The sequence below is a fragment of the Pinus tabuliformis genome, chromosome 5_2, assembly GCF_031772625.1.
Source record: "Pinus tabuliformis cultivar Carrire ecotype Pingquan chromosome 5_2, CPIR1, whole genome shotgun sequence".
Taxonomy (NCBI): Eukaryota; Viridiplantae; Streptophyta; class Pinopsida; order Pinales; family Pinaceae; genus Pinus; species Pinus tabuliformis.
In genome coordinates, this window is record NC_142306.1 from 493,949,607 (window position 1) to 493,976,047 (window position 26,441).

Here is a 26,441-nt window from a genome sequence, read left to right on the forward strand (position 1 = left end):
CAAATAGAAATAGTTACCAGGATTATTCTTTTTCCATAGAACTGTTTATTTGATTATTGATTTCTTCTCTTGATTTAATTGTCTCATAATTTCATGGTATGCCAATTTGTCCAAAAAAAGGGATGATTGACGAATTCATTGTTTTTTGTATACTTAGTTTGATTTTTTCTTAATTGTATTTTCTCTTGTAAATCTTGTTGAATGTCATATTTTTCATTACAGCAAGCCCTATTGTCAGTTTCTAATGGTAAGTGAAGCATAAATATCATGTCTCTTTAGGATTCCTTTGTAGTGGAAGTAGTTCCAATATCACCCGATGGTGCGAGTAAATGAGAAAATTATTTTTCTATGACATGCATAATGTGTTAATGCGAAAAGTATGCTTCAACGGATGTTTCTTCGTTTGTGTTTAACATGTATTCATACTCCCTGCATGGGATGTAAAGCATCACTTTTTTCTCTATAATAATTTTCTGGGTGCATGTGTTCATTGTATTGAATGAATCTTATGACACATGCACATTATTTTTTTATTTTTTTTATTTTTTTTTCATGATTGAATAAGAGGAAACATATTTTTCCAAGAAAACTTGCTAAAGGGAAATGGGATGTGAAACATATCTATCAACAGTTGTCATACAAACAATATCTTCAGAATTATCAGGTTCTTATTCTAACAAAATAGGTCTTTTTAGAACATATGTTTGTTTTCTAGCTAGAGCAGTGTTAATGAAAATTGTTTTTCTAGAAGATGAATAAAAACACAATGATAGAGAAATGTGGACTGTGTGTCGACTTGACATTTGTTTCATATTTATCAATGTGTTTCCAAGCTTACAAATAGTTTCAATTTTTTTGTCTCCATAGGATATGCAATTTTCTCGAATTTGTTTGAATGTAGTTGTCATTAAGTGATCCATTTTTGTCATATAAGAGTTGCAATATGCTGCTGCAACATAGGAATCTAAAATAAATTGAGAATTTGTGTTTTCTTACCACAACGAAGGGATATTTTTTACGAATGAATTTATCCACAGATCGTAAGGATTTGTTTTGAACAGTACAATTGGTCGAGTAATATAAACTCATAAGAGCATGATATATTCTTGTTTTATAATTCCAATATCGGCTAAAAACATGATAGAGGCTATGTTCTTTAAATAGGATTTGTCATGTAGAAGAAATGAAAGTTTCATTTTCATTGTCTGCATATCATTGTTTTCATTGCAGAAAAGATGCAAGATACATGTTTCATCAATTGGTGGGATATGGAAACCAAATATACAACTAGAAATTTTATGTTTTTGGCAAGTTCATATGTGGTTATGAGTTTGAAATTGAATCATTTGATTTGAGAAAATTGTTGAATCACAAGTCAAATATTGATTAATAAAACCTATGATATCGACATTAGGGGATTGTTGATATATTGGCATATTTTGAATCCAAATCAATCATTGGTCATGCTCTGTTCCTCTACTTTGGAATTTTGTAATAAAAAAAAATCTTGCACTTGACCAAATAATTCATTGGTTTTGGTTATCAAGGAACTAGATGATGAGATTAATTGCCTATATTATTGACTACATATGACCGATTGATGTTTCATCAACATGTCAATTCATTCATCATCGAAGTTCTTTTCCTCATTTTTTATGGAGTGAGTACTTTGTATTTTCAAGGCATTTATCAATGGTTCCCAAAGATGCTCAACACTAGTGAATTTCGTAAATATATCTTTTCAAAATTTTCAAAATATTGAGGCGATGTAAGAATGCTTCTTAAACATTGATATGAAATTGGTGGCTTTAATAATTTATGAAGATTGCTTTTATTTTTAACATATTTAATAACTACTTTTTGTCCTTTTAGCTCTCCTTTGCAAATAGAAATACATGCTGAGTTAGAAACCTGGTTTATCAAAATATTAATTTCTTTAAAAAATATGTTTTTAAACGTGTTGAAAAGTCGCTAGATTTGTGCAACAGTTCCCACTGTGCAATTTTTTGATAGCAAAAGTGATTGATAACATCGGTAGGACGACTTGTTCCAAAGGAAAGTGTCTAAATGTTGTGTTCTTTAGAGAATTTGCCTTGAAAAATTCTTAGGGGAAGAAACCCTTCAGAATGTGCAATCTATATTATTCTTGTATCAACATCATGGATAAGGTGGGCCTCTCAATAACCATGTACAGGTATTTCAATTTCTTGCTCTAGATCATTATCTCCATTTGGTGAGTTTAGTTCCTTCATTATTAGACTATCGTTCTGATGATCTTCCCTACTTTGATAAAAAGAAAATCCCCATTATAGAGATGTGCTGCACAAGTCATGTAATGCACACATCCTTTTCTTAGGTCAAATATTTCCAGACAACTAGGCATTCTTATAATCCAATTTTCTTTTTAGCATAATTCCCACTGCCATATTTTCATCAATATCTCTAGGAAATGCTCTCTGAATAATATCTAGAATAAAAGGAATGTTTATGACTGTTCCTTTCAATCCAATTTGTGACATTTTGTAGCCAAGTTGTCTTATTTGTGCAAAATTCATCCTTGGTGCCACTAACCTCTCTTCCAAATATGTCAATTGTTCAACGAACATCAATTTTTCATTTCGTCGAATATAAAGAGGCGATGAAAATGTAGGGAATTTTTCATTGATTATTGCATTGTTACAAGATTTTCATATTTTTTTATTGAGTTTAATGGTTTTGAACTTTGAAGTAGGCATTAGATAGAAAATAGTAGATAATATGTCTTTGTTAATAGGTTGCATCTCCTTTTGAAAGGACAATCTATCATAAATGTAACATGCATATGTAGGTGTTTGCTGGATCAATTGCAAATATGCCTCAATATCTTTATTTGAATTTCCATGTTTCTTTTGTGATTCTTGTATTATAGCGCCTTGTGCTCGTATTATAGATTTCAATTGATGTAAGTGAATTTACCACTTACTATAGGCATTGTAAAAAGAAGTAGATACTTCTTTGTTATCGTTTCCATTGAAAAAATATTATTGTCCTCATTTGATCATGTGGATTCCTCTAATACTACAACAAATTTCCTTTTTTTTGATATTATGTTATCAATTGAAAAATTCCTTAATTGAGTAGAACATCTAGTAAACCTAGATTCTTTGCTAGCAATATATCTACAAGGCACATTTGAGGTCATCTTGCGGATATCTCTTTCCGAGATTCCTTGGAGAATTTGTGTTGAATTGTCAATGTCGCTAATATTCTCAATATCCTGAATTCCCATAATTGCATGGAAATGTGCATGCACTGTAGATATTGGTACATGCATAACATAGATTAATTTGGAGCAAGTTTTTGATGAATTAAATATCAAGGGAATATCTTTTATTTCTATATTCCATATATATATGTTAACATCAAAGAGTTCACACATGCATTTTATTACAAAACATTTTCCCTCTATATGTCCATATGCATATGCCATTTATAAATTTATAATATAAGCTCGCCGATTTGGCTCCGCACCACTAACACTCCCCGGCCAATTCGCCTTAGAATATAGGTTCATTGTTGATATTATTATTATGTCTTATAAATTACTTAAATGAGGTCTATGATAGATTTTATCATGACTGATATGTTATAAATTAAATATTAAGTGTATTATAAAAATAATTTTTTGAATTTAATTGTTTGTTGATAAAAGAATAAGGTATTTTAAATTACATTTATTAAATAATATGTTAAGTGAAAAGAAAAATAATAAATTATAGACACTTATGTTTGTTTTGTGGGCCTTCGTAGAAGCAAGTCAGAGGGTGCACTGACTATGAGGTCAGAGGTGGTCATTGTAAACACAAGTACATATACGCATATATTTATTTGTTGGCCCCTACTGAAATCAAGTTGGAGGTATGCCCCAACTATGAGATTAGATGTCGACATTGTCATTTGAATGGTCTCTCTAGATAGTCCTAACTAGTAACACTCCTTGTCCAATTCGGATTTGAATCTAGGTTCACTACAATTATTATTATTATTTCTTATAGACGACCTAAATGAGGCATATGATGAAATTTATCATGAGTTGATATGTTACAAAATTAAATCTTAAATGTCTTATAAAAATAATTTGTTGAATTTATTTCTTTATTGATAAAAGAATAATGTATTTTAAATTACATTTATTGAATAATATGTTATGTGAAAAAACAAAATAATAAATTATCGGCACATATGTTTGTTTTGTGGGCCTTTGTAGAAGCAAGTCGGAGGTCAGGCTGACTATGAGGTTGCACCTAACTTTACATACATATTTCTTTTGTAGCTCCTACTAAAAGCAATTCAAAGGTCTGTGTCGACTATGAGATCAGTGGTCAGCATTGTGGTTTGAATGGTCTCTCTAGACACTCTCGACTACTGACCCTCCCTAGCCTATTTGGCTCCGACTTCAATACATCATTTTTTTCTTTAAAGAATTCGATAACGATCTTTTAAAAATTTTATATTATGAGTATAATTTATTCAATTTATTTTTTGTTGATAAAAAAATAAATTAATTTGAATTAATCTTATCAAATAATATGTAATATGAAAAAAAAAACAAAATAATAATGTATAAAGAGGACAATTATACATATATGTTTTTTTTGTGGGCCCTGCCAGAAGAAAGTCGGTGGTTGAGATGGCTATAATATCAGAGGTTGACATGTCTTTCTAAGGGTGCTATGACATTTTGCGACCAATTAGACTCCTTGTAAACACGCCCATCTATATTTACATAATTTTTTTGTGGTCCCTATTGAAAGCAACTCGAGATACGGGTCGAGCTATGAGGTCGGAGGTCGAATTTGTTGTTTTAATGGTCTCTCTAGACACTCCCAACTATTGATAGTCCCCAACCAAATCAGATCCATTTAAAATACCACATTGAAGCATCCTAAATCAATTTTGTTTTAAATACGAAAATTATTTATTTAAATTACAATTTTAGACAATGGATTCTAAAATATTAAGGTTCTATATATATATATATATATATATCTACAGTTTTATCAATTTATATTTAAAAGACAATTTTGCAGTATATTCAACTTTTGGTTTATAGTACATTTTATATGAAGATCTTTTTTACTCTGTTTGTTGAGCACGTTCTTCTTTGTTTGTTTTTTTTTTTGTTGACCCTGAACATGGATCTGTTTAGTCTTCCTACTAGAGCGTCCAATGCTTGGCATTAGTCATTGTGATGAGATGTTGATGGAAAGAACTCATAGTAGTTGTTATTGGGGACATTAGAGTATTTTTACATAATTGGCCACATCTACGGTAGGTGTCTATATGCCCTACATATCTCACAGAAGTCATGGTTATTCCTTCCTGGGAAGGGTCCTTGCACTCCAACTGCTGCAACCCCTCCGGTGGGTGGGGCCCCTGACAAATGCAGGTAGGAACCAGGAAGAAGTGGGAGCTAGCCATGAAAGAAGAGATGGAATCCTTAGTACATAACTAGACTTGGGACTCAGTCAAGTTGCCTGCAGGTAAAACAACATTGCAGAATAAATGGGTTTACAGGTTGAAGGAAGAATATGGAGGTGGAAAAAGGTATAAATCTAGACTTGTGGTCAAGGGGGTTACATAGAAGAAAGGTATAGACTTTGATGAAATATTTTCTCATGTTGTTAAAATGACTTCAATCAAAACTATTTTAAGTCTAGTAGCAGCAGAATATTTGCATCTTGAGCAATTAGATGTAAAGATGACTTTTCTCCATGGGGATTTGGAGGAAGAGATCTGTATGAAGAAACCACAAGGGTATGGGGTGAAAGGGAAGGAGAAACTAGTGTGCAGGTTAAAGAAGATCTTGTATGGCCTAAAACAGGATCCAAGGTAGTGGTATCTAAAATTTGATAGGTTTATGTCTAAACAAGGTTATACTAGATGTCATTTTGATCATTGTGTTTATCTCAAAAGGAAAAATGATGGCATCTATATTATATTGTTATTGTATGTAGATGACATCCTTGTTGTTGGGTCTAACATGCAGGAAATAAATGTGCTCAAAGAAAATTTGGAAGATTCATTTGTAAAAAATAATAGCAAGCGAAGCATTATTATCATTTAGCAAATTTCAAAGCACAATATTTAATTTCCAAAATTCTATAAAAAATAACTGGCAATTACTGTAAATTCATTTCAAAATGTATAAATCATATAAAATATAATTATTAGCTTCAAAAAGAAATTACAATATAGCTTTCTATAATAAACAACTCTAATTTAAGATAACAAGCATAAAACTACTTAAAACAATTACATATTCCTAAGCCTATTGAAATAATAAACATATTCAAATGCTTATTACTATAAATCTATAAATTGCACCATGTCTATGTTACTAACCTATTGCTGCATTATAAAGGCAATATGCTATGAAACAAAATGTAAAGTATTTAGCTTCGTAGCATAATGCGATATTTGTTTTTTAAGACTTGGTGCGAATGGACATAGCTCCAATTGTTTGAGCATATGATACAGGAGCATGAGGCTTAAAGGAAAAAGGCTTCGAACTTATTCCAAAAATCCAAAAAAAGCTACAAGCAAAGGAGTGGGATCCTTTAGCTATCAGTTTACAAGCTTTCTAGATAGGATTTGAGCTACGATTTAGGGATTGAATGGCTTTGTAATTAATTCATGCATTTTTTATTTAGTTGAGATTCGTGAGGAGAATATCAACCATATTAGATATTGTTAAGAATAGGCTAAAGTGATCCGGTGTTTTAAGGATCTGATAGTTAGGACGGAATAATATTTATGTAAGTTATGAATGATTGTAAAAGGATTTGGACATATTCGGCTTGTTTTGGCCATTTATGATTAAAATTGCAGACATTAAATCTTTGTGCATTTCTGTGTAAATTGGTCAATCCCGGAGGTGTTGCATCCCTCTGTAGTATCTCTATGTATCGTTGATTTTCTAGAGTTTAGAGTTATGTGTGATCGCATTTAATCTCTTTTTTTCCATGTATTAACAACTGGGGGGTTTGAAGGTGTACAGATTCTTTAATCGAGTTTGAAGTCCCACACTCATTCTTCACCATTGATTCCATTTTCAATGTATTGTGCCATAGTCAATGGCGGGGGTTGGCCTGGTTTTGACCCTTGTGTTAATTGAAGTCCCGTGAGCCGTAGATGTGAAGACCACTGTCATTGGGCGTCAATATCAAGTCTGGACCCGAACTGTTATAAATTGGAGTTTGTAAGTCTATCGGCTCTGTGACGTGGTAACATCGCACATATCTTTGTGCGATAGCATTGCGACCATCGGATCACTGATGAATGCTGACCGTTGGATGGATCTTGCATCACATCGGTCATAAGTGAAGGGACCCTAGTCTAGAGGAGTTGCAAAGTGCGACATGTGATACGAGGAGCAGTGATAAATATCCCATCACATCATTAATAAGTAAAGGAACCCTACCAGTGAGCTTGTGATTCCGATATGGGTGTTTAGAGGATTTGTAAAGCATTTGGCGGTTGCGGCTAAATTTAGCGGTTCTGCTAATTTAGCGGAAGATCTAACTCTCGAGGTAAATGACTGAGAATCCAAAGGTAATCCAAGAAGAAATTCTGCCAGAACTTGAAGAAATTGTTTCCAGATTTGAACGTTTGTCTCTTACGCCTACACCCTGGCCACCATTTGTGGTATCAGAGCAACCTACTAACATTGAACAGGATCTCAAGGAGCAGAAGAAGAATTCCAGCATGGATTTCAGAGTTGGAGGAAGAGGTGGTGGTTGAAGAAGAGGACGACCAGTTGCAAATGCTAAAGTGTTGGAAGCTATGCAACAGATGCAAGCTAGATTGGAAGCAGTGGAAATGGGAAGAGATGTAGATGCTGGGGATGTTATTGAACCTAAAGCTGGAGCTACAGAAGATGAAGAACCTTCAGATGTAACTCCTGAAATAAGGTTCTTTAGGTCAGTATTGAGATCCACATCCAAGCCTAGAATTGAAGTCTCAATCTACACAGGAATCTTAAGCCCTGAGTAATTGATAGACTGGATAAATGATATGGGGAAATTATTCGATTATGAAGAAACAAATGAAGGAAAGAAGGTAAAGTTTTTTGTCACGAAACTAAAAGGACATGCACCACTTTGGTGGGATGGAGTGCGGGTAGAAATAAGAAGACTTGGCAAAGAACTAATTAAGAATTGGAACAGGATGGTGGCTAAAATAAAAGGTAAGTTTTTGCCAAGTGATTATCAGCAAACATTATTTAGACAGATTCAGAATCTTAGACAGAGGTCTATGACTGTAAAGGAATACACAGAGGAATTCTACAAAGTGATTATAAGAGCAGGACAAATCCAAGATACGGATGAGAAGGTTTCCAGATATGTGAATGGTGTTAGAATGGACATTCAAGATGAGATAAGTGTATTGTCTCCTAAAATAGTAGAAGAGGCTTATCAGATGGTACTAAAGGCTGAAGAAAAACTCGTAAGGAAGCAGTTTGCCATAAATAGAGGTACTTTCTGAGGAAGGGGAAGACAAAGTGGTAGAGGAGGTGATGCAAGTGGTAGAGGGAGTTTTTCCAGAGGAAGAGGAGGCAGAGGTATAGGAAGAGAAGTTAGATGTTACATATGTAACAAGCTGGGACACAGAGCTTAAGAGTGCCCAGAAAATATAGGAACGAAATGGAGGAATGAAATTGTTGCAAAAACTGAAGAGGAAGCAACAAAGGAAATAGATGAAGAGAATGTACCAGAGAAAGGGGAATCTTTGCTATTCAAAATTGTTTTGTTAAAACCAGCTAAGGAAATTGTTGAACCAGCACAAAGGAAAACCTTGTTCAGGACTGTGTGTAAATTTCAAGGGAAGTGTTGTCACATGATAATAGATAGTGGTAGTACAGATAATTTGGTCTCCACGGAAGTGGTGGAGAAGTTGAAATTGAAATCAAAGAAACATCCAACACCTTATTAGGTGTCATGGCTTCAAAAGGGATATCAGTTGGTAGTAAATGAGTAATGTGAAGTGGAGTTACAGTTGGGAAAATACAGAGACAAAATCCTACGATGTGATGCCTATGGATGTGTGTCATATACTATTGGGTAGACCATGGCAGTATGATAGAGGAGCTGTACATGATGGAAGAACACATACAAATTCAGCAAAGATGGTGTCAATCATACATTGTTGCCGCTAGAGGAAGAGGATAAATCGAAGAAACCTAATTCAAAGACCCTTTTGCTGAGTGGAAAGGAGTACTTACAGCAAATGTAAGAAGATGAGGTAAGTTTTGCTTTGGTTTGCAAACCCAAGGTAGTAATTACTTCCACAAAAGTTTCTGATTTCCCAATTGAAATTCAAGAGATGCTGGACAGTTATTGTGATATCATTGTAGATGATTTGCCTCATGAGTTACCACCCATTAGAAAAATCAGTCATCACATAGATTTGATTCCAGGACAAAATCTACCTAACAAAGTAGCTTACAAGATGACTCCCCAAGAGAATGAAGAGATCAGGAAACAAGTTTATGAACTATTAGACAAGGGACTGGTTAGAGAGAGTTTGAGTCCTTGCGCAGTGCCAACAATGTTGAGCCCAAAAAAATATGTAGGCTGGAGAATGTGCACTGACTCGAGAGCAATCAATAAGATAAAAATCAGGTATAGATTTCCTTTACCTAGAATCGAAGATTTGATGGATTGTTTGAGTGGGGCTAGATATTTTACAATGTTAGATTTAAAAAGTGGTTATCATCAAATCAGAATTAGAGAGGGAGATGAGTGGAAAACTACTTTTAAAACCAATGAAGGATTATATGAGTATATGGTAATGACTTTTGGATTGTCGAATGCCCCTAGTACATTTATGAGACTTATGAATGAAGTTCTGAAGGAATTTATTGGTAAATTTGTAATAGTATATGTGGACGATATATTAGTTTACACCAAATCTAAGGAGGAACATGTGAGACATCTGAATTATGTGTTACAAAGGCTACAACATGAAAAATTACTGTTAAATTTAAAGAAGTGTTCATTCATGAAGAGGAGTTGGTGTATTTGGGCTTGTTGTTTCTGTTATCCAGAGAATATTAAGGCTATAATGGAGTGGCCTTCACCAAAAAGTGTCTTTGAGGTAAGGATTTTTCACAGTCTTACTAGTTTTTATAGGAAATTCATAAGGAATTTTAGTAAGAGTAATGCTTCAATTATTGACACAATAAAGAAGGACATACAACTATTTAAATGGACTACTGAAGTTGAAAAGACCTTCTAGCTGTTGAAGAAAAAGATTACTGAGAAACCTATTTTGATTTTGCGTGATTTTAATAAACCTTTTCAAGTGAAGTGTGATTCCAGTGGAGAAGCCATTGGAGTTGTTTTGAGTCAAGAGGACCTATAGCTTATTTTAGTGTAAAGTTGAATGAGACAAAGAAGAAATATTCTTCTTATGACAAATAGTTTTATGCAGTGGTGCAGTCTTTGAAGAAGTTGAAACATTACTTGATGTCCAATGAGTTCATACTGTATTTAGATAACCATGCATTACAGTACATTATGCAACAACCAAAGCTTAACCAGAAGCATGCGAAATGGGTAGAATACCTGCAAAGTTTTAATTTTGTATTGAAAAGTATAACTGGTCAATCAAACAAAGTAGCAGATGCCTTAAGTAGAAAAAGCATTTTAGTTCAAGAAAGTCAAATTCAAGTGTTGGGTTTTGATTTTCTTAAAGAGTTATATGAGAAATATCTAGATTTTAAGGAGGCATTTGAAGCTTGTAGAAATCTTGTTTTGTTAGATAGAAGCAAGTGGCCAGATTATTTCCTGCAAGAGGGGTTTTTGTTTAAAAGAAATCAACTGTGCATACCAATTTGTTCTATGAGGGAGAATTTGATCAAGGAGAAACATAGTGGAGGACTTGGAGGGAATTTTGGTGCAGAAAAAACTTATGAATAAGGAACAAGTTTTATTTTTGGCCAAAAATGAGGTCTGAAGTAGAAAGGTACATGAAAAGTTGTAAAGTCTGTCACTACGCAAAGGGAAGGAGTCAAAACACAGGTTTGTAAGTTCCATTACGTATTCCAGATAGGCCTTGGGATATGGTAAGTATGGACTTTGTTTTGGGTTTACCAAAAACTCAAAGAGTTAATGATTCAATTTATGTAGTAATTAACAGAGTTTCAAAAATGGCACATTTTATTTCATGTTATAAAACCAGTGATGCTACTCATACTGCTAATCTGTTTTTTAAAGAGATTGTAAGGTTATTAGGGTTACCTAAGAGCATTGCTTTAGACAGAGACACCAAATTTGTTGAACATTTCTGGAGGATATTGTGGAAGAAGCTTGGAACTAAATTGAGTTTCAGTTCTTCTTATCATCCTCAGACTTGTGGACATACTGAAGTTGTAAATAGAATCTTAGGTAATCTTTTGAGAAGTCTTGCAGGTGAACATCTGAAACAATGGGATCAAGTATTGGCATAGGCAGAATATGCATATAATGATTCTCCTAACAAGAGTATAGGGCAGAGTCCATTCCATATAATTTATGGAATGCACCCAAGAGGAGTGTCTGAATTGAGAGATTTGGGAAAAGCTGAAAGGAGAAGTGCTAAAGGAGAAGATTTTGCTACAGAATTTCAAGCAATACATGAACAGGTAAAACAAAAACTGCATGACAACAACATGAAATATAAGGGCAGAGCAGATTTGAAGAGAAGAGAAGTTAATTTTGAGGTTGGATATTTGGTTTTAGCACACCTGAGGAAGGAAAGATTTCCAAAAAGGGAGTATAATAAACTAAAGTTTAAGAAAATTGGACCATGCAGAGTCTTGAGAAAATTTTCTGCAAATGCATATGAAATAGAATTACCCCCTGATATTGGAATATCTCCAATTTTTAATGTTGCTGACTTATACAGGTATGAAAAGGAACAGGCAGATGACACAGCAGAGAACCAAGAAGAACAAGAGATTGATTGGGTAAAACAGTTACCTATAGCAAAGGAATTGAAGCCAAAGAGGATTTTGGACAAGAAATTGTTGAAGAAGACAAGAGGACAGGAGTATTTTCAGTATTTGGTCAAATGGAAGGATCAACCAATTGCTGAAGCTACTTGGATGATAAATGCCATGCTATAGAAGTTGGGCAGTTCTGTAGAAGAGCTCATGGACAGGAGCCCATGAAGAATTTTGTCCTCAGGAGTCTGATGCAGGAGCATGAGGCTTGAAGGCAAAAGGCTTCGAACTTATTCCAAAAATCCAAAAAAAGTTACAAGCAAAGGAGTGGGATCCTTTAGCTATCAATTTACAAGCTTTCTAGATAGGATTTGAGCTAGGATTTAGGGATTGAATGGCTTTGTAAATTAATTCATGTAGTTTTTATTTAGTTGAGATTCTCGAGGAGAATATTGACCAGATTAGATATTGTTAAGAATAGGCTAAATTTATCTAGTGTTCAAAGGATCTAATAGTTAGTATGGAATAATATTTATATATGTTATAAATGATTATAAAAGGGTTTGGACTGATTTGGATTGTTTTGGCCATATGTGATTAAAATTGCAGACATTAAATCTCTGTGCATTTCTGTGTAAATTGGTCAATCTCGGAGGTGTTACATCCCTCCATAGTACCTCTGTGTATCATTGGTTTTCCAGAGTTTATAGTTCTGTGTGATCACATTTAATCTCTTTCTTGCCATGTATAAACATCTGTGGGGTTTGGAGGTGTACGGATTCTTTAATCGGGTTTGAAGTCCCGCACTCTTTCCTCACCATTGATTCCATTTTAAATTTATTGTGCCATAGTCAACAACAGGGGTTGGCCTGGTTTTGACCCTTGTGTTAATCGAAGTCCCGTGAGTCGTAGATGTGAAGACCACTGCCATCAGGCGTTAATCTCAAGTCCAAACCCGAACTGTTATAAATTGGAGTTTATAAGTCTATTGGCTCCATGAGGTGGTAACGTCGTGTAGATCTTTGTGCGACATCATAGTGACCATCAGATCACTGATGAATGCTGACCGTTGGATGTATCTCGCATCGCATCGGTCATAAGTGAAGGGACCCTGGTCTGGAGTAGTTGCGAAATGTGACATGTGATACGAGGAGCGACGATAAATATCGCATCACATCATTAATAAGTAAAGGAAACCTGTCGGTGAGCTTGCGATTGCGATATGTGATGTTTAGAGGATTTGTAAAGAATTTTGCAGTTGTGGCTAAATTTAGCATTTCTGCTAATTTAGAAGAACATCTAACTTTGGAGATAAATGACTAAGACTTTGAAGGAAATCCAAGAAGAAATTCCGCTAGAACTTGAAGAAATTGTTTCCGGATTTGAACGTTTGTCTCTTACGCCTGCACCCCGACCATTAGCATACCTATGGCCAACACATGAACATCATAATTTTTTGAAATATCCACATCATAGCAGCTACACAAAGTCCCATAGCTAGTGTGTGCATATGCAAGAAAAAAACCCAAGAATAACCGGTAGATAATAAAATAATGCATGGAGTTAATGGAAAAACTGAAAACTAGAAAAGCTAATATTTGATATGTACCTAGAAGCACCAAAGAAAAATTGTAAGTGTTTTTATCAATAAAACAAACCATGTTTTTTCGGCAAATACATATGCAACATTTTCTTTTTGCACTAAAAAATCTAGTTTTTTATTTATACATGTGATTTTAGAATAGTTTTATATTAATTGTCTCTCTATGATTTATGAGACAATAAAATTAATTACATCAGTTCTATATGAAATCATTACCTATTATGTCATAAGTAATAAACAACATTCTAGTGACAAATGACTAAATAAAGCACAAATAAAAAGACATTTCCCAATTGTAATCATAGCACTATAACTCCATTAAATTTCAAACCAAGATGGGCACACTATATTTGTATCATATTGTTTGCTAGACATTGAAAGCATTATATAGTGTGACATAAATAATAAATAACATTCCAGCCACACATGACTAGAGTAATTGCAAAAAAATTAACATCACTCAATATTACTCATAGTTCTATAACTACATTAAACTGCACATGTACTTTAGTAAATATGTCAATTTGAGCAAAACATATTGCACCAAAATTTCCTAGAAATGCAATAATTTAAGCTTCCATAGCCACTCATCTTGGAATACAGATTCCAAGTAGACATATACAACAAAAATGATGATGAGATTTAGGGGTGCATTTAACATCTCCCGATTCTAGCATTACATCCTATGAAAATTCTTGCTCACTTGAGACATAGTCAATCAACATCTAAATCACACAAAAAAAATTGTTTCATGTTGGCCTTTAACAGTCATTCACCATTCCCTAGATTTGAAGAAAGATATTTCATGCAACAATACAAACATTTACACCAATTAAAACTACAACTAATCCACCTACCACAGAAATTACATTCAAACCGCTCATGTTTTTTCCTATTTTCTGATTTAATTGCATAATGAAATTTCTAATTATTAGTCTCCTCTTTTATAAGTTGTTGCAATGATTTTGACAATTCCACAACTACACATTTCGTGACTCAAAATCATTCACAACTTCATAGCACTATTGTATAATAGATTCCACCCAAACTAGTAACCATCAAGTAAATCCAGTATATCATCAAGTCAAATAATGATTCTAGAATGTAAATAATACTAAGCCTTAAAATCATTTTAGTATGAACTATAATAAATAATACCAGGAAAACATGTTCTAAAAACTAATTTCATTGGTCAAAGATGCTCAATTGTAAGCATATTAGACATTATACTTCAGATCATACCAAATGTCAATTGGCCAAAGAAGTAAAATCTAAGTATCTAAAAGTATTTGAAAACCCTTATAATTTTCTTTAAGTGTTTAGACATTAAATACTATTAAACACCAAAATTGCAAATAACAAAGGTTGTAACATTATTTAATGCCTTCTAGCTCCCATTTGGATTTTTATTTCTTTCCACTTGTTTTGAAAAGAAAAGAAAAACACATAATTGCTACATAAAACATTAATATTATTCCATAATTCAAAAATTATTTAAAATTTTAACTTGCAATCTAGCCATAAATAACATGTAATTTAATCCCAAATTAATGCACAACAATAAAGTTCATTTAAAATTTCTAAAAAAGTTGTCATGTTTTAGATATTACCCTATCTAGATAAAAGTATTCAGCACTTTAAAACTTAGAGCAAATTCAAAATTGCACAAATGTCTAGAACATCCTAATCATTACAATCCCATACCTATAAAATAAAAAGCACATGCAAAGTCAAATATTTCTCAGCTAATATGGAAATTACTTTATCGAATCCTAAAAATATATATTTCAAAGGTCCATCATAAACATTATGAAGGCATTAACCGAACACATGATATATCTACATAAAACACCTAGTTATAGTAATTTATATTGGCAATTTGTATCCATGTGTCGATATTTTTTTTGCTCAAATCAATCTTTATTTTTTTTCCAATAACATATATTCGTTGAATATCAAGCAATGCATCATGATTCACAAAAATTACTAATAAATATAATAACGTGTTTCTAACTAATAATATAGTAATATATAAGTAAGAAAAAAATTATATATATATATATATATATATATATATATGAATATATGTATGAAAATTATCATAAATATAATTAATTTTAAATATAATTAATTACTTAATATTCCAATTGCTTAATTTACAAAACATATAAATAAAACTAAATTAAAATTGAAATAAAATTTAAATTCACATTCACATGACTTAAAACAAAGTCCCTTTTACTTTTATAAATGTTAGTCAAAATAATCAAAACACACTTAAACTTTAATTCATTTTTCAACCATCCACAATTTTAAGTAAAACCAATAAAACTTAACAACTTAGTGAGTTGCCACAATTAAAATTATTAGGACCCGAACAAAAAAAAAACAGAGTAAAAAGGATCTTCATATAAAATGTACTATAAATCAAAATTTGAAGATACTACAAAGTTGTCTTTTAAAATCCATTGTCTGAAATTGTAATTTAAAATAAATTATTTTCAAATTTAAAACAAAATTGATTTAGGATGCTTCAATGTAGTATTGTCAATGGAGCTGATTTGGTCAGGGACTTTCAATAGTTGAGAGTGTCTAGAGAGACCATTAAAACGATAAATTTGACTTCCAACCTCATAGCCGGACCTGTATTTTGACTTGCTTTCAGTAGGGACCAAAAAACAATTTTGTACACATAGATGGGCGTGTTTACAAGGAGGCCAATTGGTCGTGGAATGTCATAGCACCATCCAAAAGATAATGTTGACCTACGATATTATAGCCATCCCAGCCACCGAATTTCTTCTAGCAGGGCCCAAAAAAGAAACACACACACACACATATATATAAATTGGCCTCTTTATAATTTATTATCTTGTTTTTTTAATATTACATATTATTTGATAAAAGTAATTAAAATTAATTTATTTTTTTATGAATAGAAAAATAACTTGAGTAAATTATACTTATAAGATAAAATGTTTAAACGATCGTTATCTAATTCTTTAAAGAAAAAAATGATGTATTGAAGCTCGAGCCAAATAGGTCGGGGTGTGTCAGTAGTCAGAAGTGTCTAGAGAGACCATTTAAACTGCAATGTCGATCATCGATCTCATAGTCAACACCGACCTCCGGCTTGATTTCAATAGGAGCTCAAAAGAAATATGTACGTATAGTTAGTCGTAACCTCATAGTGAGCCTAATCTCCGACTTGCTTCTACAAATGCCACAAAACAAATATATGTGCCTATAATTTATTTTTTTTATTTTTCACGTATCAAATTATTCAGTAAATGTAATTTAAAATACTTTATTCTTTTATTAATAAAGAAATAAATTCAACAAATCATTTTTATAAGACATTCCAGATTTAATTATAACATATCAACTCATGATAAATTTCATCATATGCCTCATTTAAGTCGTTTAAAAGAAATAATAATAATAGCAGTGAACCTAGATTCCGAGCCAAATTGGACAGGGAGTGTCACTAGTTAGGACTTTCTATAGAGACCATTCAAACGACAATGCCGACATATGATCTCATAGTTGGGGCCGACCTTCGACTTGCTTTCAGGAGGGGTCGAAAATAAATATATATGTATAGTTACGTGTGTTTACAATTACCACCTCTGACCTCATATTCAACACGACCCTTGACCTGCTTCTATGAAGGCCCACAAAACAAACATAGGTGTCTATAATTTTTTTGTTTTTCACATAACATATTATTTAATAAATGTGATTTAAAATACCTTATTCTTTTATCAACAAACAAATAAGTTAAAAAAATTGTTTTTAGAAGAAATTTAATATTTAATTTATAACATATCAAGTCATGATAACATTTGTCATATACCACATTTAAGTAGTTTATAAGAAATAATAATAATATCAACAATGAACCTAGATTCTAAGCTAAATTGGCCGGGGAGTGTTAGTGGTAGGGAGTGTCTAGAGAGACCACTCAAACGACAATGGCGAACTCCAATCTCATAGGGGCGTTGACCTTCGACTTGCTTTTAGGAGGGGCCACAAAAGAAATATATGTGTATAGCTACATGTGTTTACAATGAGCACCTCCAACCTCATAGTCAACCCAACCTCGGATTTGCTTCTATGAAGGCCCACAAAACAAACATATGTGTCTATAATTTATTATTTTGTTTTTCACATAACATATTATTTAATAAATGTAATTTAAAATATCTTATACTTTTATCAACAAAGAAATAAATTTGAAAACATATTTTTGTAAGACATTTGTTTCAAGCAATTTTACAGAAAGATTATTATTCTTTCTATCTAATAGTTTAAGATAAGGAATCCAAAAACTATGTAAAATTAAAGGAAAAAAAGGATTAAAATGCTTAAAAGTTACAAAGCCATTAGCCAGCATCTAAAGAATAAAACAATCTAAATATGGTTCATAAATTACAGAAGTCGAAAACAACTAACTTAAATGTTAGTTTCAACTTCAATACTGCTAGAACCTCAACCTTTGCAAATATGGCTCGAAGCTTGGCCTTTTCCTTACGATTCTTCTTCGAAGAGATGCCAATCTCCTGGCCACAAAGTCAGTCTCGACCTCAACTACGGGTTTCCTCCGACTCTACAGAAACCAAAAAGAACTAAAATGGAGATAGATCCCCCTATCCTAAATTTGATTTTTTTTTAAACGTTCTCCCACAACCGTGGCTCAAACATGTTCCTCTATGCATAAAATTTAGGAATAACATACATTACAACATACCACCCTTGGAAACTTAGAATAATGGTAACATTGGTCTCAAAATTTCTCTAATAATGTTGAAACTTGAATTTTGTCGTCGATTGTTTTATGTTTTTGTTTTTTTAGTTGGCAACTATCTGAGACTGTAATCTCCCATTGCAAAGTATAACTTTTATTCCAATACATTTAGTCTTTTGAAAAACAAATTAATAAAATCTATGTGCCCTATGACAATCGACTGAACGTAAAAGGCACAAAAAACTTGCACACATGAGTCTACTAGAATGAAAACATGCATCAAGTTCTGACATCACAATTCATCGCGACCAACAAAGGTTGGAATTATCTTCTTCCCGAGCTAGATGTTTATGTCAATAGAACTCTAACCCTCCACTATCTAAAATAACACAATGTGCAATCAGCGCCACCACCTTTCTTTCAAGCCTTCTAAAAATGCAAAGATCCCTATACTCCCGACTTTAGAAGTTTCAGAGTAGATTCTAGGAAATATTCATCATAACCGCTACAAGAAATCATGGAACCAAGGTCATAAGACATTTTAAAACCACAACATATAGAAGCAGGGTTAACACCTTGCCCACCACCTAGATTTGCTTAGTCAATACTTGTTTATTCCTACAACATTGCATCTAAACCATCAAAACGTGAGCTGACAATATATTTAACACTTCCAACCCATTAAAACAGAGTTTGCTGCCACAAAGAACTCAAAAACTTACTCAATTTCTGCAGCTAGAATTGAGAAATCCACTTAACCGAACAACTCTTATGCTCTAAATTCTAAATTCTCACCTACAAATTCTACGAAACAACGAACCATTAGAACTCCAAATTATGCACCACAAACATTAAACTAGAAAATAATGTTCATACATTTACCTTTCAAATCATTCTCAAGGAGGTTGGAAAACCTGTGTCGTGCCACACAGACGAACAACTTCAACATTCTGCACAAAAATCTTACTACTTGTATCCACCAAAGTAAAACAAAGACTCACCTGGTTGTTAGATTAACAGTGCGCAGGGAAAAACAAAGACAGACTCAGCAATACAATCATACACAGAAGATTAACGTGGTTCACCCAACCAATCTGGGCTACGTCCACCAAACATAGGCATTGGCAATCTTATTATTAATCAGGAGATTACAAAATAATCATTTTTCTCACAAACTCTCACACTCACCAATATCTGTACAGGCATGTATTTTATAGCCAAGAGAATCTGACTGACTCATAAATCCTCTCACAACAAATATAGGATACATTAACTCTTTCCCAACTAACTGGAGCTAATCTAGTAACAAATTCCTATTGTTGTCACACATTAGAGATTTTTGCCTACTTTGTGAAACAGAAAATCTCAACAATCTCCACCTTGACAACAATTAACCTGATACCCTATTTGTTTATTATTTTATCTTTTTTGCAAGCCACGAGAATCCAAACACCAGCGTAGCTTCTCTAACAAAACTTGTTTCGTGAACATGACTGCACAATTCTCCTTTGTATGCACCTTTTCAAGAGAGACTCCCCTTTCAGTGATAACCTGTCTTACAAAATGGTACTTGATCAGTATATGCTTTGATTTACTATGATAGGTCAGATTCTTAGCCAAATGTATTGCACTTTGACTATCACAAAATAACTTGATGTTGTCCTGCAGCCTAGCAAACTCACCAAACAAACCTTTCAACCAAATCGCTTCTTTGCAAGCATGAGAAGCAGCAATGTATTCTGCTTCAGTAGTGGATAAAGCAACAATGTTCTGCAACTTTGACATCCAACTAATTGCTCCACCTGCAAGAGTAAAGACATACCCTGATGTTGACCTTCTCTTATCCAAATCACCTGCAAAATCGGAATCAACATACCCACAAACAAATTCACTACTCTTATTGTAAGTGATACAAAAACTATTTGTGCCTCTCAAATACCGAAGCACACATTTCACTGTTGACCAGTGTTCTTTACCCAGATTTGCCATATACCTGCTGACAACCCCAACTACATGTGAAATATCTGGTCGCATACACACCATCGGATACATTAAACACCGTACTACATTAGCATATGGAATTCGAGACATAAATTCCTTTTCTTCATCTGAATTAGGACATAAACTCGAAGAAAGCTTGAAATGGGAAGCGAAAGGGACTTACACAGGTTTCACATTGTTCATACCAAATCTCAAAAGTATATTTTCAATATACTTCTGTTGTGATAGCCATAGCTTACCATTGCTCCTGTCTCTGAAAATCTGCATGCCCAAAATTTGTGTTGCTGCTCCTAGATCTTTCATATCAAATGTCCTTTCCATATGAGCCTTCAACCTGTTGATTTCTTCTATGCTTTTGCTTGCTAAAAGCATATCGTCAACATACAATACTAAGATAATGAATATGCCATTTTTTAATTGCTTAAAATAAACACAATGATCATATTCACTTCTAACATATTTCTGACTCAACATGAAAAAATCAAACTTCTTATACCACTGCTAAGGCGACTGCTTCAGGCCATATAATGACTTCTTGAGCCTGCAGACAAATTTCTCATTGCGATGCTGAACAAACCCTTCTAATTGTTCCATATAAATTTCCTCATCTAAGTCTCCATGTAGAAATGCAGTCTTAACATCTAATTGCTGCAACTCTAAATCAAGCAAAGCCACTAATGCTAACACAATTCTAATTGAAACTATTTTAACCACTGGTGAAAAAATCTCATGAAAGTCAATGTCGGCTTTCTGAGAAAACCCTTTTGCAACCAGCCTCGCTTTGTACCTGTCTTCCGTATCATTCACACCCCGTTTCAACTTGAAAACCCATTTACACCCCACAGTTTTCCTGTCTTTCGGAAGCTCAACCAGATCCCATGTTCCATTCTTACCTAAGGCCATCATTTCGTCCTTCATGGCTACTTTCCACTTGTCACTTTTCGAACCTTCTATTTCTTCCTAATAGCACAAAGGTTCATCGTCATTAGCAGTAAATGCAACTGAAGTAACATAATCATCATACCTTCTCGGTGGCCGTTTGATTCTTGTAGACCTCCTTAAGGATGTTTCTGGCGCTTCCTTGATTGGTTGACTACCATCTGTAGGAATTTCTTGACGATCAGTATCTGAGACCTCTTCATGATCTATACCTAAACCCTATCCATGTTCTGATTCTAAAACCTATTCATGACTAGTATCTGAACTATGGTCATCATGACTATCATTAGAAATGCTATCAAACTTAATGTGCTGAAAGTCAGATACATCATCCTGTTTCAATCTACTATCTACATCTAACTATACAAGAGAGGATTCATTAAACTTTACTTCTCTGTTGATGATGATTTTGTGGGTAGTTGGATCCCACAATCTATATCCCTTTGTTCCAACACCATACCCAACAAAGATATACCTTTTAGACTTTGGATCTAATTTAGTTCACTGATGTTTAGGCACTAGAGCATATGCATCACAACCAAACACTCTGAGTTTAGAATAGTCACAAGGGTGACCTTTCCATACCTCTTGAGGAATCTTGCAGCTTATCGCCATTGATGGAGATCGGTTTATCACATAACAAGTTGTTGCCACCACTTCCATCCACAACTCCTTTTGGAACCCGGCGTTACTCATCATACTCCTTGCTCTCTCTAGAAGAGTCCTATTCATGCGTTCAGCAACTCAATTTTGCTGAGGAGTATAAACCATGGTCTTATGTCTCTCAATCCCTGCATCCTTGCAATAGTTGTCAAACTCCTTGGAAGTAAACTCACCACCACTGTCAATTCTTAAACATTTTATTGTTTTACCAGTGTTGTTTTCTACTAACGCTCTAAACTGCTTGAAAAATGAAAAAACATCAGACTTCCTTTTCAACATGTAGACCCACACTTTCCTAGAAAAGTCATCAATAAACGATACAAAATAAGACGAGTCACCATATGAGGTTGTAGGGGCTGGTCCCCAAACATCTGAATGGATATAATCAAGTATGCCTTTACTAGTATGTTTGCCTATTTTAAATTTTTGCTTACTTTGTTTTCCAAACAGACAATGCTTACATAAATCTAACTTTCGAGACTTTAGATTTGGAAGTAACTTGCGATCAGCCAAAATTTTTAACCCTATTTTACTCATATGCCCCAACCTTTGATGCCATAAGTGAATGGAACTACTTTCATGTTCAGACACCGTAGACACATAATCTGACCCTGTACCTCCTTCTAACTGAAATAGATTTCCTACCTTCTTAGCTTTCATAACTAGTAAAATACCTTTGTAAATTTTCATTACTCCACCTTGAATTACAGTTTTATATCCATTTGAATCAAGTGCTCCTAATGAAATCAAATTTTTCCTTAAATCTGGTACATGCCTCACATCAGTTAACATTTTAGTTGTCCCATCAAACATTTGCAGTTGTATACTCCCAATCCCCACAATATTACATGTTACATCATTACCCATGTACACAACTCCATCATTAATTGATTTATATGTCTTAAACCATTCTTTATGAATACACATGTGGTTTGATGCACCGGAATCTAACAACCAATGTTGATCATGATTTGACACATTAACTGATAATACTTCATCACTCATACCTGAACCAGATGCCGAACCTGTATCTGTAGTATTTGCCTCCTTCTTCTCTGTCGAAGAATCTGCTTTAGAAGTTTGCTGCTGTCGCTTCCAGCAGTCCTTCTTTAAATGCCCCGATTTGCCACAAAACCAACACTTTACCTTACTCTTCTTCCCTTTCGACTTTGAACGTGAGTCGCTCGGCCTACTGGAGCGTCTTTCTTTCGAACGACCTCTAACCATCATAGCTTCTGATGTAGAGGTTTCTGAATGCGACCTTCTCCTTGTTTCTTCCGATAATAAAGATGCAACTACATCATCAAACTCAATAGTTTCTGATGAACTAAGACTTATAGAAGTAACAAAATGATCCCATGACTCGGGCAACGAGCACAATAAAGTAATAGCTTTATCCTCGGATTGAATTTTTACTTCTATACTTTGTAATTGCACCAAAAGAGTATTAAAAGCATTCAAATGATCAGCAATCGATGTACCTTCCTTCATTCACAAACTGTACAACTGTCGCTTCAGGAGAATCCTATTGGTTAAGGATTTGGTCATGTACAGTTTCTCTAGTTTTGTCCACAACCCAGCAGCTGTTGTCTCTGACACGATATTAAACAGGACATCATCCACCAGACACAGTCGAATAGCACTTATTGCTCTTTCATCCATCTCGGCCCACTCATTATCTGTGATGTTGTAAGGCTGTTTGGATTTTCCCAACAATGCCTTTGCCACACCATGTTGGACAAGCAAATCGTACATCTTCACCTTCCAGATCTCGAAATTATTTTTGCCATTAAACTTCTCAATTTCAAACCGGGCACTCTAAGTTTTCGCCATCTTGTATCAACCAAAAAACAACAATCTCCAAATCCAACTTTTAAAGAAAAGTAGTTAATCTCAAAAACAAATGCCTATGCCTTATTGCCTTTGCTCTTAAAAATAAACTTTTTTTGTTTTTGCTATGCAAATTACAGTACATTGGGCCATTTTAAATAAGAGAAGTTAATCTCAAAAAAAAAACTTTTTGTTTTGTTGTGCATATTACAGTATACTCGACTATATCCATTCAGCACATGGAATCCCATTAAACAGAAACAAAAAAAATCTGGTTGGTGCATCTCTAAACCCCGTACTTAATAAAATCCATACACAAAAAAATATGCTACCGCCATTCAACGCACTAGCAGCCAATTAACCAGCGATACGCACCACCAGCAATCGTTTGCAGACACGCAGGTCACATACGATTCACCTCCACGCAGGTTCACACAGCCACCGCTCCACAGCCACAGCTCAATCACGCAGTTCCACTGTTCCACAGTACCACCAGCAGACTTTGGGCCCGTCACTCCTCCGCTGCACGCTCCTCCAACATGCTCTGATACCAATTGTTAGATTAACAGTGCGCAGGGAAAAAACAAAGACAGACCAGAAGATTAATGTGGTTCACCCAACCAATCTGGGCTACGTCCACCAAACATAGGCATCGGCAATCTTATTATTAATCAGGAGATTACAAAATAATCATTTTCCTCACAAACTCTCACTCACCAATATCTGTACGGGCATGTATTTTATAGCCAAGAGAATCTAACTGACTCATAAATCCTCTCACAACAAATATAGGATACATTAACTCTTTCCCAACTAATTGGAGCTAATCTAGCAACAAATTCCTATTGTTGTCACACATTAGAGATTTTTGCCTACTTTGTGAAACAGAAAATCTCAACACTGGTAACAAGGAAAACCTGACAATGAAAAGTAATGTTGTCCAGAAAACACAGGCACAGAAACAAGAAACACATCCTTAATGAGCACCCCAACACCAAAGCAAAAATAAAAGATCCACTTTAAACAACAAAAATAGCTAAATTCACTTCTTGATGATCCATCAAACATAATAACAAATTCTCCACCAACACTCTTAAAACAAAATTAACACCACCAAAGCTTAAAGCAGCTTAGGGTGACTCCCATTTGTACGAAGGATCGCCCTTCCCTATACCCACACTGTTATATCTGATCTACCGTGCATGGAAGGATGACATCAACCCTCCAAATCTAGAGCCGTGGATCATGGAAAATTTTAGCAGCTAATATTTGCAAAGTGGGCTAATTTTCCATGGTTTTTCCAAAAAGAAGATTTGCCAATTTCCATTTTTTCTAAAAATGATTCGCCCAAATTTTATGGTATAAAATTGTTTTGCCTTAAAAATTTCCAAAATCTTATAGAGACTATATATAAACTATTAGAAATTTGCATATCTCTGCAAATATATCAACAAACATCTTATAATTTGCAATTTGGGGACTAGTAAGATTCGCCAAGGTTTCTAAATTTTAAGACAAAATTTCACCCTTAAAATTTTCCCTACCAGAAATGAGATGTGGTGGCATGGTGACGTCATGCAAAAATTTCAGCGAAAAACCTAATATTAACTATGAAAATTTCAAAAAAATGCACGACTACGGATAAATTAATAACTTGGAAACTATCATTTATGTCCCTGCATAAATAAAATGGACATAATAAAATGGGATACAAATTGCGAATGCTATGTAAATAGTGTAGATTTGGTAATAAAGTGGCATAAATAAAATGGACATAATAAAATGGAATACAAATTGCGACGTTATGTAAATAGTGTAGATTTGGTGATAATTCTATTAGAAAACACATAAACATGTATACATTGATTACGTAAGATAATGATGAGGTAGGATAATGAGGTTGGACGTTGATATGAAGAGGCGGACCACCATTGTTGAGGTTGATTAATGAGATTATATTACCTCTTAAAGATAATTTTAAGACACATAAACCTCGCTTGTAAATATTAAGTATATTTAGGATATATTATTAAGAGGAATTATTCCCTTGTTCCAACGTTATAGCAATTTTTGTTTAATAAGTATTTATGTTATAAATGTAAATTGAAAATAACTAAAAATTAGATAGTACTAATTCTCTTGTGGCTATTGTGGCTATTGGACTCTTTTAAGAAATACATGTAAAAGGGTTGAAGCACCATTCTCGTACGAATGGGACTCCTTTAAAAACAGGGCATGTGAAGATATAATGGAATAATGAGTGTGTGAGGGAGACTAAAAGCAAGGAAACTCACACCATAACAACTTTTGTTTAAAAAGTATTTATGTTATAAATGTAAATTGAAAATAAATAAAAATTAGATATTACTAATTCTCTTGTGGCTATTGGACTCTTTTAAGAAATACATGTAAAAGGGTTGAAGCACCATTCTCGTACGAATGGGACTCTTTTAAAAACAGGGCATGTGAAGATATAATGGAATAATGAGTGTGTGAGGGAGACAAAAAGCAAGGAAACTCACACCATAACAAACAAGTTGTTGGGGCTGCCACCATTATCATAAGAGAAATAATGGTTGTATATGTTTTTGTGTTCTACTTATTTCAACCAATTAGGTAATTAATTTTATAACCAGAAGTATTTAGGTCATATGTTATAGAAAAAATTCAAAAATACACCAATGTTAAGGGGC